At 39.1% G+C, this 15,498-nt stretch overlaps 1 protein-coding gene across 1 annotated transcript in view; it reads left to right on the forward strand.

Annotated features, from left to right (window-relative positions):
• ANTXR2 (ANTXR cell adhesion molecule 2) overlaps nucleotides 1-15,498 on the forward strand; it is a 145,669-nt gene that overhangs the window by 100,259 nt on the left and 29,912 nt on the right. The window lies entirely within an intron of this gene.

A 15,498-nucleotide genomic window follows, 5' to 3' on the forward strand; every position in this document is an offset into this window, starting at 1 on the left:
TAGAGTCTTCTACAGTACTAAGCACATTTTTTTTAAAGATTTTATTTATTTATTTGACAGACAGAGATCACAAGTAGGCAGAGAGGCAGAGAGAGAGGAGGAAGCAGGCTCCCTGCTGAGCAGAGAGCCCGATGTGGGGCTCGATCCCAGGACCCTGAGATCATGACCTGAGTGAAGGCAGAGGCTTAACCCACTGAGCCACCCAGGGGCCCCTGTTCTCCTCTTTTTCTAAATCAGATTTAGTCTTTGCTGAGCACTTGATCCAAGAAGAGTTTTCAGCGATTGGAGTTCTTGCTAGATCTGTGTTTGTCCCAGTGACATCGTATATTGATGGCAGTCTCTTCCATAGTTGTCTCTGTGCAGAGCTGTATGTGGCTTATGCTAGCTCTGAGCACCGTGTTGGTCCAGTTCATGGAGATGCTGGCTCTTCGGAGCAGAGAGAAGAGGGCTGATGATTGAATTCAGTTCATACTCTCCAGAAGAGGTGTGATGGCTTTATCTGTCCTCTGAATCCAGATTTATGAACTAGTCCTATGCTCTTAACTAGATTAGTTCCTTTTCCATTAACTGCTTAAAGTAGGCCAGCTGTCTGAGCTGTTGGTTGTAAATTTGCTAATGTCTACTTCGTTAATCTCAGATACAAAAGGCAACAGAGAACAGGAACAAACTTTTAGGACCTTGGGTTTTCACAGCCTGAAGTGAGCGTGGAATGGTTACAGGAATGAGGAATTGAAGGGATAGGAGGAGGCGTCACACTGAGGAAAAGGGGGTGACTTCTGTCATTAATCTTAATTAATTGTCAAGAGTTTTAAATCTGAGTTATTAATACTGAAGTTAAGCCTTTAATGCACTGTTCAAGCTTTGGCATCAGATGCTCTTTTATGAGATAAGAGGTTTAGGAGGGAGAGTAGGGTGTGTGTGTGTGTGTGTATGTGTGTGTGAGAGAGAGAGAGAGAGAGAGACTTACATAAATATTTTCATTTACATCTTTCAAACATTTCCCTGGGTTAATATTCAGGCCTTCACCTTTTGACAGTTACTGTAGGGCAGTTAGGAATTATAGATAAGTAACAATAAATCCAAATAAAATCCCTAGGTACAGCATCAGCAGTAAATCTGAATGATATTACTTTCATGGTTACTAGCATACAAAATACTTCACCGAAGAGGAAATTTCGGATTATGGGCTAAAATAGAAGGAGGGAGCATCAGGCGCAGAAAGAGGAAAACAGGGGAAGAAAGAGGAAAAACATGAAAAACGAGGAAGAAAGATTATTCCTCTGAAACACATGCAATAGGAAAGTCAAGGGTTTATTTAAATAATAAGCTGCAAATTCTATGTTTGTAAGGTTGCCTACGCCATTACAGTGAGGCATTAATCATTTGGAATGAAACTGACCCTTGAAATGACTAAGACATCTACTTAAAATCTCTTTTGTTTTCTCCCCCCTAGCTGTTCCATTCATGTTTGTCGGGTTACTCTTTCACTATTAAATCTGTGTTATTATTCTGTGATACTTTAAAATGTGAAATCACAGAAAACTCTATTATGAATATTTTGGCTATAGAAAAATGACTTGCAATTCTTCCAGATTAAATCTGTAAAAGCACATAAGAATCAAAATTTAAGAATACGGTTTCAGGATTAAATCTCATGTTCTCCATGCAAAATAAAAAAAAAAAACAACAAAGAGGGCTTCAGTGAAAATAAGCAACGCAATAAATTAGTTTTAACATGTATAACTGACTTCTGATGACTGTGAACTAAACTTCAGTAGCAAGTTATAGTCAGCGACATAAATATTAGTGTCTACAAATTTGAAATCACGGATTTGGCTTGAGACATATATGTTTATTCTTTGCAGCAATGTTTTCTTCTTTTCATTTTTAAAAAAGATTTTATTTATTTATTTGAAAGAAAGAGAGAGTGAGAGAGAGCATGAGAGGGGAGAAGGTCAGAGGGAGAAGCAGGGTCCCTGCTAAGCAGAGAGCCCGATGTGGGACTCGATCCCAGGACTCTGGGATCATGACCTGAGCTGGAAGTCTGTGGCTTAACCAAATGAGCCACCCAGGTGCCTGTTTTCTTCTTTTATATCAGCTCTAAATGTAAATAAGAAAAAGCATGAAAGTGAAATAGTATTTATTTATTCACCTATTTATTTTTGTACACAATAATTATTGGAGAGACAAGCAAAAATGTGCACATGTCAACAGCTTAGCTCTTAATTTATAGTTCGTGGACAACCAGTAAGGGATTGAAGCTGGGCAGTAACATGATCCTCTTGAAAGGTTCTCAAATCAATTTGCGACAAGAGTGGAGATAATTTGTGTTCTCCTGTAGAGTTTAGCCCCTTTATCAATGTTTTGGTCTTTGTCTATAGTCCTTTCATTATGACTCACGAGAAAGAATCATACAAAAATTTTGAAATAGCAAGTCTCGTGAATTGTCAAGAAGTCAAGGGGTTTCTTGGATAAGGTAACACTTTTCCCAGTAGGAATCCTATTCTTTTTTTTTTTCTTTTTTTGCTAAAGGGTTGATATCAATTTAGGTTTATTAGCGACCAAAAAAGAGTTTCATGGCTTCAGATATTTATCTTGATTTTTCAGGGGTTTTCTTCCTTGCGTCTTAGGGATATGTAGATAGATAAATGCAGCTCAGGTGTGTGATACCAGTGTACATGAATGTATGTGTGTGTTCATGTGTGTATGTTCATGCATACTTGAGGAGTGTTTATGCATCTAGTGGGGCAGCACTGTCAGTACTTGTTGAGGGCACTGCTTACTTCAGGAAAGAGGAAATCTTTCCTTTTTTAAAAAAAAAATTTAAATTTTTTTATTGACATCTAATGTATTATTTAGCCCCAGGGGTACAGGTATGTGAATCGTCAGGCTTACGCACTTCACAGCACTCACCATAGCACATACCCTCCCCAATGTCCATAACCCCACCACCCAGAGGGAGTCTTTCATAGGAAAGATTCAGAACTCACATCCAGCTAACAGTCGTTGACTTAGGTATGTTCTGTTCAGTATATTCAACACTTCATTGTGCTCAGAGTGAGGTGTCTGTATTATTCCCATATTAGACATGAAGAGTGTGAGACTGAGGTGTTTAGTGAATTTCCCGAGGTTATGTTGCTGGAAAGTAATAGAACCTGGATTCAAACCCACGTTTTCCGGTTTCTGGTTCAGTGAGCACTTCGTTTCGCCCTGCTGTCGTTTCTCAGGGCAATGCTTTCTTTTCCTTCCTGTTCAGACAATAACTGACCGAATTAAGACAATTACACAGGTCGGGAAGTACTTTTAAAATTTTAGTTTTGAATCTGGTTCTTTTGATACAGAAGTTACTAATTTTGTATCAATGTCCATATCAATAAATTGTTTTGGAATATATACAGACCGCATGCACGTTATTCCATCTCTATGTAATGTACATTCACTTTTGCATGCATCTGTAAATAGAAGATAACATTTAGAAGTGGCAGTAGAGTTCTCCGAAAGTTGATAAGGATCTTTTACGTCATAAAAGACCTGAGAAGTTGTGTAATTTATCTTTTCCCCCCGGGCCTGCAGTTCCAAGCTCCAGAAAGAAGACCACGTTCAAAGGCACAAGAGGTCGGGCATATCTGTGTATTCCAGGAACACTAATGTTCTAGCCTGGGACAAGAACTTGGGGATTAGGGAAGTAAATTATGAGAAGAAGCAGGATTATAGAAGTCCTAAAGCCCTTGGTGACATATTGGTAAGATCATTACATTGGGAATCCAGAGGCTTAGATCCCTATGCTGTCATTGATTAGCTTTAAATCCAGCACAAATTGCCTCTTCTCTCTGGTCTTCAGTTTTCTGATGTGTATATAGAGAAATAAGTGATCACAAAGACAGCTTTGAATTCTAGCAGTCTTGTCTTTTTTCCCCTAATTTGAACCAAGCCAGTGATATGAAGACAGGACTTTTCCCACAGCGTTCACACGGCTATCCCCAGGACATTGTGCACTGTCTCTTAGCAGGCTTTAGTAAATTCTGATGAATAAAAAAATTTATGTCAGTAGAAAGTTCAGTCTGTTGTTTACAAACTTGTCTAAACTAATTAGTACTTTTTTAGTGATTAGACATTTTGTAATCCCATCAATATATTTTTTTAAAGATTTTATTTATTTATTTGACAGAGAGAGATCACAAATAGGCAGAGAGGCAGGCGGAGAGAGAGGGGGAAGCAGGCTCCCTGCTGAGCAGAGAGCCAGATGGGGACTCGATCCCAGGACCCTGAGATCATGACCTGAGCATAAGGCAGAGGCTTAAGCACTGAGCCACCCAGGTGCCCAAGCCCATCAATAATTTTAATACTACATACAAACAACTTGAAATTAATATAACACTGTATGTTAACTTCACTGGAATTAAAATAAAAAATGATACATACAAATATTTTACAAGTTACTTTAAAAGCTAAAATGTTACACATATTCCTCACCATATTCTGAAACCTGTTGGAAAACGATAACGATACTATGATTCTAGATCCATAATGGATACTCTGCTGCTATTATGCTTTAAATAAATTAAATAAAAATAACTCCATATGGAAGAAAATAGAAAGAATACAGATTTAAGAGAGCATTTAAATTTTATGCCAGTTTTCTGTCTTTTTAAGGCTAGTCTATTTCTCACTGCTTTTCTTCTTTCAGAAAAAGAGAAGATATTGGATTATCTCTATTGTCATTTTGATATGTTGCAATTTGCTGCCTTGTGTCACAACTGCAAAGTAATTTAAACACAAATTTTCTTTTATTTAGTGCTATGGTAAGCAGTGAAGTACTAATGTGTTTCTGTCATTAAATATATATAACTACATGGAACCCTTCTCCCATTGGGTCTCTCTGAAATTGATTTTCCAACCTGAGTTATCAGTAGTGGACAAATGTTAAATGAAAATCAATCACTTTGATTTAAATTAACCAAATACACTTCTATTAAGTGGTCTTTTTCCCTTAACTAGATGACAACACTTTTGGTGATCTCTAGTCTTTAAAAGCTTTTAATATAAATCTCTAAGGACAATGGTTTGAGCATAGTTTTATTCTTATAGTAGAATTACCTTAACTCTTGATTGGTTAGATAAAATTTTATTTTAGATATTATTTATAAATCAAACAACCCTGAATTAGTATTATTTTAATATCAAATTCTTAGATCTTTAGTATTTCAAGTGTATATTAGAAATATTCCATTAAGAATATAATGTGGATAGGGGCACCTGGGTGGCTCAGTGGGTTAAGCCTCTGCCTTCAGCTCAGGTCATGATCGCAGGGTCCTGGGATCGAGTCCCGCATCGGGCTCTCTGCTCAGCGAGAAGCCTGCTTCCCTCTCTCTCTCTCTGCCTGCCTCTCTGTCTACTTATGATCTCTCTCTGTCAAATAAATAGATAAAATATTTAAAAAAATTAAAAAATTATAATGTGGATAGAAACAGCAATTTTACAGGGAATTATAAAGATCAAGCAAGACTTGGAAACAGAGCAAACTTTAGCTTCTTTTCCTTTTTTTTTTTGTAATTTTGTTGTAGCGTATGGTAGTTCTGTTCTTAATTTTTTGAGGAAGCTCCATACTGTTTTCCATTGGCTGTATTAATTAACCTATTAATTTACTTATTATTTATTATTAATTTACTTATTTGTAATTGCTTGTTTGTAATTTATTTTATTTACTTATTTATTTTTTAATTGAAGTACAGTTGAGACACAATGTTACGTTAGCTTCCGGTGTACCAGATAGTGATTCGACAACGCGTCTGTATGCCATGCTCTGCTCACCGCGAGTGTGGCCGCTGTCACCAGACAATGCCGTGACAGTACCATTGACTGTGTACCCTGTGTTCTGCCTTCTATCCCTATGACTTTAAAACAGGCAAAGATACAAAATCAGGAAAGACCCCAATGCAACATATACTTTAGGTAATTATAGCGATGTTGGGACAGTGTTAGGATCCAAAACTGTCATGGCCAGCATAGAAAGTCAAGAATAGACTTAACTAAAAAAATTGTTTAAGAATATAATTCCATGAAGACAGCACACATCACCAACATTATTAATACCATCATTAATAACCAAACGCAGCATAATCTCTAGAGAAGCACTTACGTACCAGATACTACGCTAGTGACCTTAGGTATGTTGCACTAATTTTTAAAACAACTCACTGCAAAGTACATTTATCCCCATTTTATAGATAAGGACGCTGAGGCTCAGAAAGATCAGGTAATTGCCAGAGTCACATAGGTAGGTGGTGAGTGAGTGAGTAGTATTAACTTTCTTTGAATTTTAAATATTTTATTGGAAAATTTAGTTTGCTAATTAAATTCTACTTTATGTTTCAGATTTAATTGGCCAATTACACAGAAAATGCAGCACAGTTTAAAATTCACTGTTTTAGTTCTAATTTATAGGCTTATACCTTGAATTGAGAATGAAATACCAATGAAATTAGATTGAAGAGACCAACATAGAAATGGGACACACTAGTAAACTATTTAAATAACCTCAGAATCACTAGTGACTATTTAAACATAATATATCCAAAACGTAAATATTAAGCATTTTAGTCAATAGCACTGTTGGAAATATTGGGCTCAGAAAATCATTTGTGGATTGATTTTTGAGCATCTAGTTATTATGCAGATACCAAGGCTTAGGAATAATTATAAAACATTTTCTTTAAAAAATAAATGAAATATAAGTAGTGGTAACAAGTCAACAGGTTACTCTTTTTTATTTTTTTTAATTTAATTCCAGTTTAGTTAATATGCAGTGTTGTATTAGGCTCAGGTGTACAATACAATGATTCCACCATTCTGTGCCTTGTCAGTGCTCATCAGAGGACGTGCACTCTTAGTCCCTGGCACCTTTCTCCCACCGCCCCCCACCTCCCTTCAGTTTGTTCTTTATAGTTAAGAGTTTGTTTCTTGGTGTGTCTCTCTTCATTCCTTTGTTTGTTTTCTTTCAAAATCCCACGTATGAGTAAAATCATGTATATTTGTCTTTCTTTAAGTGGCTTCTGTCACTTAGCATTATACTCTAGCTCCATCCACGTTGCTACAAATAGCAAGATTTCATTCTTTTTTACGACTGAATAATACTTCATTCTCTCTGTGTATCACATCGTCTTCATTTGTCTATTGATAGACACTTGGGCTGCTATCTAGTTTGGCTAATTATTGTAACTAATGCTGCAGTAAATGTAGGGGTGCATGTATTTCTTCAAATTAGTGTCTTTGTATTCTTTGAGTAACTACGCAGTAGAGTGGTGACTGGATCACAGGGTAGTCTGTTTTGTTTTTGTTTTTGTTTTAAGATTTTATTTATTTATTTGACAGAGAGCAAGAGCAGGAACACAAGCAGGGGGAGTGGGAGAGAGAGAAACAGGCTTCCCCACTGATCAGGAAACCTGATGTGGGGCTGGATGTGGGGCTCAATCCTAGGACCCTGGGATCACGACCTGAGCCAAAGGCAGAAGCTTAAACTGAGCCACCATACTTCCTTCCACAGTGGCTGCACCAGTTTGCATTCCCGTCGGTGCACTAGGGTTCCGTTTTTTCCACATCCTCACCAGCGCTTGTTTCTTGTGTTTCTGATTTTAGCAGTTCTGACAGGTGTGAGGTGGCATCTCACTGTGTTTTTGATTTCCATCTCCCTGGTGATGGGTGATGTGGAGCATCTTTCCATGTGTCTGTTGGCCATCTGGATGTCTTCCTTGGAGAAATGACTAGTCATGTCTTCTGCTCATTTGTTTAACTGGATTATTTGGGGGTTTTTTGGTGTTGAGTTGTGTAAGTTCTTTGTATATTTTGGATACTAATCCTTTACAGATACATCATTCGCCGGATCTTCTCCCATTTGGTAGGTCGTCATTCAGCTGTGTTGGGTGTTTCCCTTGCTGTAGCTTTTATTTTGACAGAGTCCCAACAGTTTACTTTTGCTGTTGTTTCCTTGCCTCAGGGGACACATTTGGAAAGATGTCACTATCGCCAACTTAACAGGTTACTCTTAACGTTAAACTTCTAAAATCTTTCGTTCTCATCTATAAAATCAAACTAAAAGGAAGAGTTCCACCCGGGGCTTGGATGATGACACAGTTCCCAATTACATTTTTCAAATGTACTTCATACCAAAATTCCTGTTCGCTGTAGTAAAGCCATAATTTTTAGTTTGGGATTCTGTTGGGACTTTCTCGTCATTTGTTATTTATAATCCCTGAAAACAACCTGCTTTTCAGGATGTTTCATCATCTTTTTGGACATCTTGAATTTATGTTAAATCAACTGTATATTTCCCTCCTTATCGTCTCTTGCTTCAGCTCTCATTTTGATCCGTGGAACAACTGACGCTGCTTGTCGGAGTTCTCCTTTGATCCGGCTCAGAGCAGGATGCCTCAGTTGTCCTTAAAACCACCTGCCTGGAGTACTTTTTCAAGTGTCTCTCTCCTCAGGAACAGTAGTGAAAATTGAGGCAAATGGGCTGCCATTACTTTTAAGACAAATCCCTGGCCTGCTTCCTTGTCAGTCCTGCTTCCTTGTCAGTCCGAGCTGTGCTCTACTGTGTGCACCCTCAGTCTCTTAAATGTCACATGGGGCACTTCCTCATTTTAAAGCCGCCTTTCATTCTGTTTTTGATGAGGCATCTTGGAAGATTTTCATGTCATGGCATGCTGACATTATTATTTTCATTACTATATTGCTGAGAAAATGCCTCTTTACCAAATTGTAAGAAAGAGTAAGTCCGTCTTATTCCCAGGGGGTCATTCTGCGTGCTCCCTCTCATCTAAAGATACTAATATTAATAGTAATGACCAGACCATTTTTGTAACTGAAAGTTACAGAATGTCCATATAAACCAAGTTTTAAAGCCGAAATTATGATATTTAGAAGAAACTGTTTTCTAATTCTTTCTAAACATTTATTGCTTTGTTTTTGGAATATTTTTAGGAGTAAGAAACAGGGTAAACACAGGAATAGTTAATTATATTAATATAATGGTAATATATGTTATGTAAGATTATAGGTGAATATTTGATTTTTAAAATTATTAATGCTAGAATTTTTCTTTTTTTGGTGTTTTGAAAAACATGAGCATTTAAACACATTTCCTGTTTTTGTCTTTTTTGAATTTTTGGTTAAAATTGTTTTTAGTAACATTAGACTGAAAGGAAAATGAACTATAATCTTGACAATAAGCTCTTAAAAAAAAAGTAACGATTACTAGATATTCCCTACCTACCAGGAATTTAAGACCTAGTTGGGGCAGGTGATAAAGTAAAGCTCACAAAGTATAACTCAAAGCAAAGAAAGTAAAGTTCCTTTAACAAATAAAAACAAAAACAAAAACATGAAGCCAATCTAAGAATCTAGAAGGATTTTAATTCCTAATCTGATTTTCTCATATGCTATGGCCATGAAATCTATGGCAGTGCAGCCATTGATACTGTATTTTGAAGAATTAACATAATACTTTTGCTTTATATGAATTCGTAGTAAAACACACATGATTGTGTTACAGATAATGTGTAACATATATTTATAGCAAAGAATGGTATGATAGAACATTCAATTATACAGTCGTAATTCGACAAACAGTAGTTTAAAAAACTGAGCTAGAATTAATATGTGAGAGTCATAAAAATAAAATTACTCATTTCTTTGTGAACATTCACGATTTTAAGCAATTTTTGAGACCCTAAAATACTTAGTACACAGTCCTCAATAAGACTGTAATCTACTTAAAGGACCAAGAATACACATATAGATAACAAAATAATGAAATACATAAAAACAAATTCAGGTAGTAACAGAAGAAATGATGCCAAAGCGTTGCCTAATTAATTTCCAAATGAATGGTCTAGACATTAATTGCTGTTCAAGTTATCAGGGAAGAGCACTTCAGACTAGGATGTAAAATGACAGTTTATAGATGAAGAAAGATTTGCGTTAACCTTGAAGGATTTGTAACAGGTGGAGAAGGTAGGAAAGTTCTCGTTTGTTCCACAACAGTGGTTCAACTGTTTTCTTCAGCAACTTCCAAGCTATGTGAGGTGTGGGGGGGTGTGTGTGGGTGTAGGAAATAAATCAAGGTCATATCCAGTTCTCAAGCATCTAGTGTATTTGACTTACACTTAGCAATCAATGTCCAGCAAATAGTTATTGCTCTGTTTGTCAAGTTTTTAAAACCTTTCTGCCACACTGGGGCACCTGGGTGGCTCAGTGGGTGAAGCCTCTGCCTTCGGCTCAGGTCCTAATCTCAGGGTCTTGGGATCCAGCCCCGCTTTGGGCTCTCTGCTCCGTGGGGAACCTGCTTCTCCCTCTCTCTCTGCCTGCCTCTCTGCCTGCTTGTGATCTCTGTCTGTCAAATAAATAAATAAAATCTTAAAAAAAAAAAAAAACCCAAAACCACAAACCTTTGTGCCACCAAAAAAAGATATTTTACTGAAATTTGTTTTCTTCTGGAAACATTTTTAAGAAGTGTTAGCTTGCTGGTCTACACTCTATACACTCCTGGATGGGTTGAAAGAAAGAAGTCGGGGCTCATGCAGGGTCCACCTGGTGAGGGTAGAACAAGGAACAGTGGGGTTTCATCAGAGTGGGGTGGAGGAGTTACAAGGGGCTCCTGACAGGACTTGAAGACTAAGAGGCGGTAGGGGTTCAACAGCGAGGATAGCAAGAGGAGCTCCTGACGATGGGCTGTGAAACTGAGCTCGAAAAAAAGTTGGAAATGCTCGGTAGGAAGTTAGAAATACTAGATTTATCAAAAACATACAAACAAACAAACAAACAAACAAACTCCTGCGGCCATATTTAAGTCTGAGGATTGGTTCGTCCCACTCTGTGTTGGTTATTTTCTCTCCTGTAGGTCAAAACCACATCTGTCTTATTTTTTTAAAATTAGAACTAGCTTCCTGACTGCTGCTTGGCAGATGTTCTCATTTTCCAGTTCTTGGCCCGTTTTGGCAGCAGGAAATGTACGAAAGCGGACGCAGCAGAGGGTGGGTGGGGGGCGAGAGCGGCCAAGGAGGGCGAAGGAAGCAGCCGCAGCTTTGGTTCATCACATTCTGACGCTGCTCACTTGCCGCTGTTTTCAGCCGCTTAATTCTTTTAAGAGATGGAGATAACAGATGTGGCTTTTCTTTGAAAGCCGTGAGAGTTTCCTAAAGGAACTTGGGTAGTCACCGAGAGACGGGGGTCCCCGGGTTCTCGTGAGCTGCCGGATCTGACAACAGAGCGTTACAGGATGATGCGGACGACGAGACTTGATGTGTTGAAAGGAGTGGTGCAGAGAGCACCTGCTGAAGCCGGAAGGAGACTGGGGAAGGCGTCTGCATGTGGGGAAGGGACTGGGGCCTGTTTTCTACCAGTTTCTAAGACGGACGATCCAGCGAGTCTTAAGATGACTGCTCAGTTAAAAGACCATGTAACAGATACTAAGATAATGAGTATCTAGTGGGAATGTTTCAAGGCATTTGCTAGTGATTTTGTGGACGTAGTTGGAACGGTGCATATTCAAAGAGGGCGGCCCGGGTCTCACAGCCATTCTGTTCTCTCCCTCAGCTGTAAACAGATCATCAGTTGTGTGCCTTATTTTTCAAATATTGGAACATAATTCATTAATTATACTATTTTTAGGTTGATGTGTTTTCAGCAAAACTTTTAAGAGTGACATACGTTCCCTAACATGAAACGGTTTCATCTCAACTTGACCAGCTTGTTAGTGGATAACTACATTCTCTCCCGTACTTGTTAGTGGATAACTACATTTTCTCCCGTACTTGTTAGTGGATAAGTACACTTCCTCCCATCCCTTCTGTGTGCCGGCTGTGCTCCGTTCTGTTTTAATTTAATCCTTGGAAAACGTAGGTTCTCCAATATACACTATAGAATTTAACAAAGATCAAACCGTGGTTTATTTAAACTCAGTTTCATGACATCAGACCTCACACTTACAGTACACTGGCGTTGTGCCTTATAAAGACATACTCCGCCAAGAAGTAAATTCCTGGGGCATTGAAGAAGCAGATTTTAAGTGCGTGTTTCCGGCCATGTGATAACTCGGGTTTTCTAACCTGCTCTATTAGCCTGCTCTTTCCCAGGAAGGACCTCCAGAGAGGTGAGGGTTACAGCAGTTTGGGGACCCACCTGGGACGGGGACAGCTGCGGCAGCTGAATCCAGCCCTTGTCGTCATTACTGACCTGCCCGTGACACTTTATCTCAGCCATCCCTGTTTAGTGTGCAGTGTGTTCCATTCAAATAATTACTGCCTGTCATCCTTTATTTAACAGACGGCTCTGAGTCATCCCAGACATGTAAGCATCAGGTGACAGCGCACCAAACCCACGGGGCTCCTGGGCCTTCAACCTGCGTGTGCGGACCTCTGTCTCTGCCTTTCCTTTCTCCCCGTGATGTTCAGATACACCTTATTTATTTATTTTTTTTAATTTTACAGAGAGCTCACAAGTAGGCAGAGAGGTAGGCAGAGAGAGAGGGAAGCAGGCTTCCTGCTGAGCAGAGAGCCTGATGCGGGGCTCGATCCCAGGACCCTGGGATCACAACCTGAGCCGAAGGTAGCGGCTTAACCCACTGAGCCACCCAGGTGCCCCTCAGATACACGTTATATTTGAAGCATTTTCATTTTGTTGTTCATATTGAAAGCTCATCTCCTTGGTTTTTAAATAATAGCAAGATGTTAAGGGATAATGTTTTCTGAACAGAAAGCATGGCCAAAGGATGTAGAATCTCTCTTTGTCCTGCTTAAAATATTGGAGATAAAGTAGAAATCAGAGAATGAAATAGGACGCAAGGAAAGATGATGACTAAGTCCAAAGGGTATAAACCTTGTACAAAGGGTATTATAAAGCAGATATCAAAAACTTCGTTTTAATTTAAGGATCTGACTTATTGTTCCAAAGACAATTTTATTTTCTTCTTTCCACCTTCCCTCCCTCCCTTGCCTTGCTTTGCTCTTTTTTCTTCTCTTCTCTTCTTTCTGTCTGTCTTTCTGTCTGTCTTCATTTAGTTTGAGGGAAAGATGGGATTCTAAGTTACTGAAATGGAAAGGGCCTCCATCATGATTTCAAGTCATTATAATATTGTTACAGCATTTATTGAATGTTTAGAAATTGCTTTGCCCAGAGATGGAAGATTGTGACTTTTTTTTTAAAGACTTGTATTATCTTTGTTTTGCTTGAGACCCTACTCACAGGCATCTGTTATAGCTTATTTTACTTAAGAGAGTTAGTCTAAAATGTGCTTCTGAATTTCTGTGTATCTTAATTTGATAGCCTAAGAAAACAAAACAAGTCATGCCTGAAATTTGTAATAATGCATGCCTTGTATTCATTTTGTGAATGACACCCAGCTTTAGTGTCCAAAGTCTAGATGCAAATATCAGCTTTTAAATTTACCAACCGATTGGCCTTGAGCAAGTTATAAAACCTCTCTGTGCCTTAAAACAACAATAACAACAATAAAAAGCCACAGAATTTTTCAACTGAGGCTTCTTGCCTGAATCACAGAACAGAGAAAATATTTTAAGGGACTGGACTGATTTTCATTCTCCCAAGGATGCAATACAGCGAGCGTAAGGCTTGGGTGAGAAGTTAGTGTATCATATACAGATAGACGCCCCCAAAGATCTTAAGGCACTCACGGAACCTTGGTTGAAAAAAGCTAACGAGGCTAAAAAATTTTTCCACTTTGTACATTTTGCCACTGTTTCTCTCATTAATTGAGAAAGGCTTTGGTTTTGCAAACCAGAAGTGAATGCAGTTGACTAGCAATTTATTTATTTTTCACTTCCCAGATTATCACTCAAGGAAAAGAAGGTCAATTTCTCTGAAGCTAAAATTAATTTCTCAGATATGTGCCTTCTGGATAGAGTATAATTTTATAACAATAATGAATAGTGAGGACAGAAGTCTGTTTTTAGGTTTTTAGAAGTTTGGTTTTAGGCTTATTCAAATTTATATTTGTGATATTAAGTTTATATATTCTATTAACTTTGGCAGGCGACCTTTTTTAGAGTTTTGTGGTACACTGACAAGACACTGAGCAGTAGGTAGTTACTGTGCACGAGGGTACGTTTTTGCAGTAAGTCGTGTCATCTCTCAACAGTGACCTTGGTAGGTGAGAGGGAAGGCAGGAGAGGCATCCAGTGCCTCCCCAGAGCAGGCGGAGCGATGCGTATCAGAAGACACTAAAGATCTGTCGTCTGTGGCAAAGGAAACAGTTCTCTGCTTGTGTAGTGTTTCTGACATCACCCATAGTAAGAGTGTTTAGAAGCTCTAAGTTAGAAGATGTTCTACTGAAATGAAATAATAAACAATTTTATGTTGTTTGTATTATGAGCTTGTCTCGCTGTTTATTCTTTGTAGCACTTAAAACATGAACGGGGTCATCCCAGACCAGTCTTGGTTGTCAGCAGGACCGTACTGCCCCCATAATCAGGTTTACCTGGTTGAACTAGTCTGTAAGAACAGGTTTGGTTCGAAGAGGAGGGAGTGGTGCCAAGCAGCATAATTACCGTTTTTCTTCCAGTTTCGTATTTTGCTTATGTGAACTTTCTTCCCCGCTTACGTCAGCTGCTTTAAAATAAGACACATGTGAATGATCCACTGAGCCCGGAATTTGACGGACGAGAGCGATTCTGATGGGAAGGACGGCTCTCCTCAGGTCGCTTTTCTCAGGGTCTTCACATCACCCCATCTCGCTAAGAAGTCGGGGTTGCAGTTCAGTTAGTGTAGTTCGCTTCTGTTTGCCTCCGGCCCGAAGAAGCAAGCGTCGCACACCCAGCAGAGAGTCACAGCAACTTGAAATCCTGTCTCTGTGGATATACGGAGTCTTCACGTCAGTAAGAAGAGAGCCGGAGCATTGTGCCCTTTTAATTTTCGGTGCTGTCTGCTGCTGAAGTTTTAGGGTTAGGATGTGAACTCCCTGCTGTATACCTTTAGGTGGCATTAACCATCCTAAGAAATAAATGCCTCCAGTTAAACAAAATCAAGGAGGGTAATCTGGCTTTCACCTGATTCTTTCTATCTTTTTCCTTCCCTTCCCTTTGTTTTCTTCCTTTTTAGTTGGACAGTTCGTGAGAACTGTAGGAAAACTATTTCCTGTGACGGTTCGACAGAGCAGAGTAGGGCCGCGCCCGTTCAGAGACTGATTGCTGTGGGGTGCTCGGTTCTGAGCCCTATGAAGGGCCGTTCCCACGTCAGAGACCCCCAGGGAACTGGGGAAGGTCTCTTGAAACTGCGACACGACAGATTGTCCTTGGCCAGTCCTGCTTCCTTCGCAGGAACAGGGCTGTCTCTGAAAGCACTCCGGGGAACGTTCTGGAGACACTTACCGTAGAGTCTGTTTACAGGTGCGCATGACCTCGCCGAGTCACCGTCGCTCTCTTTTCCTCCCTGGGCTCTGTTCCTCATTGTACTATTTACTAGCTCTGTGCCCCGAAACACATTCTT

This window comes from Mustela nivalis, assembly GCF_964662115.1.
Source record: "Mustela nivalis genome assembly, chromosome: 4".
Classification (NCBI taxonomy): Eukaryota; Metazoa; Chordata; class Mammalia; order Carnivora; family Mustelidae; genus Mustela; species Mustela nivalis.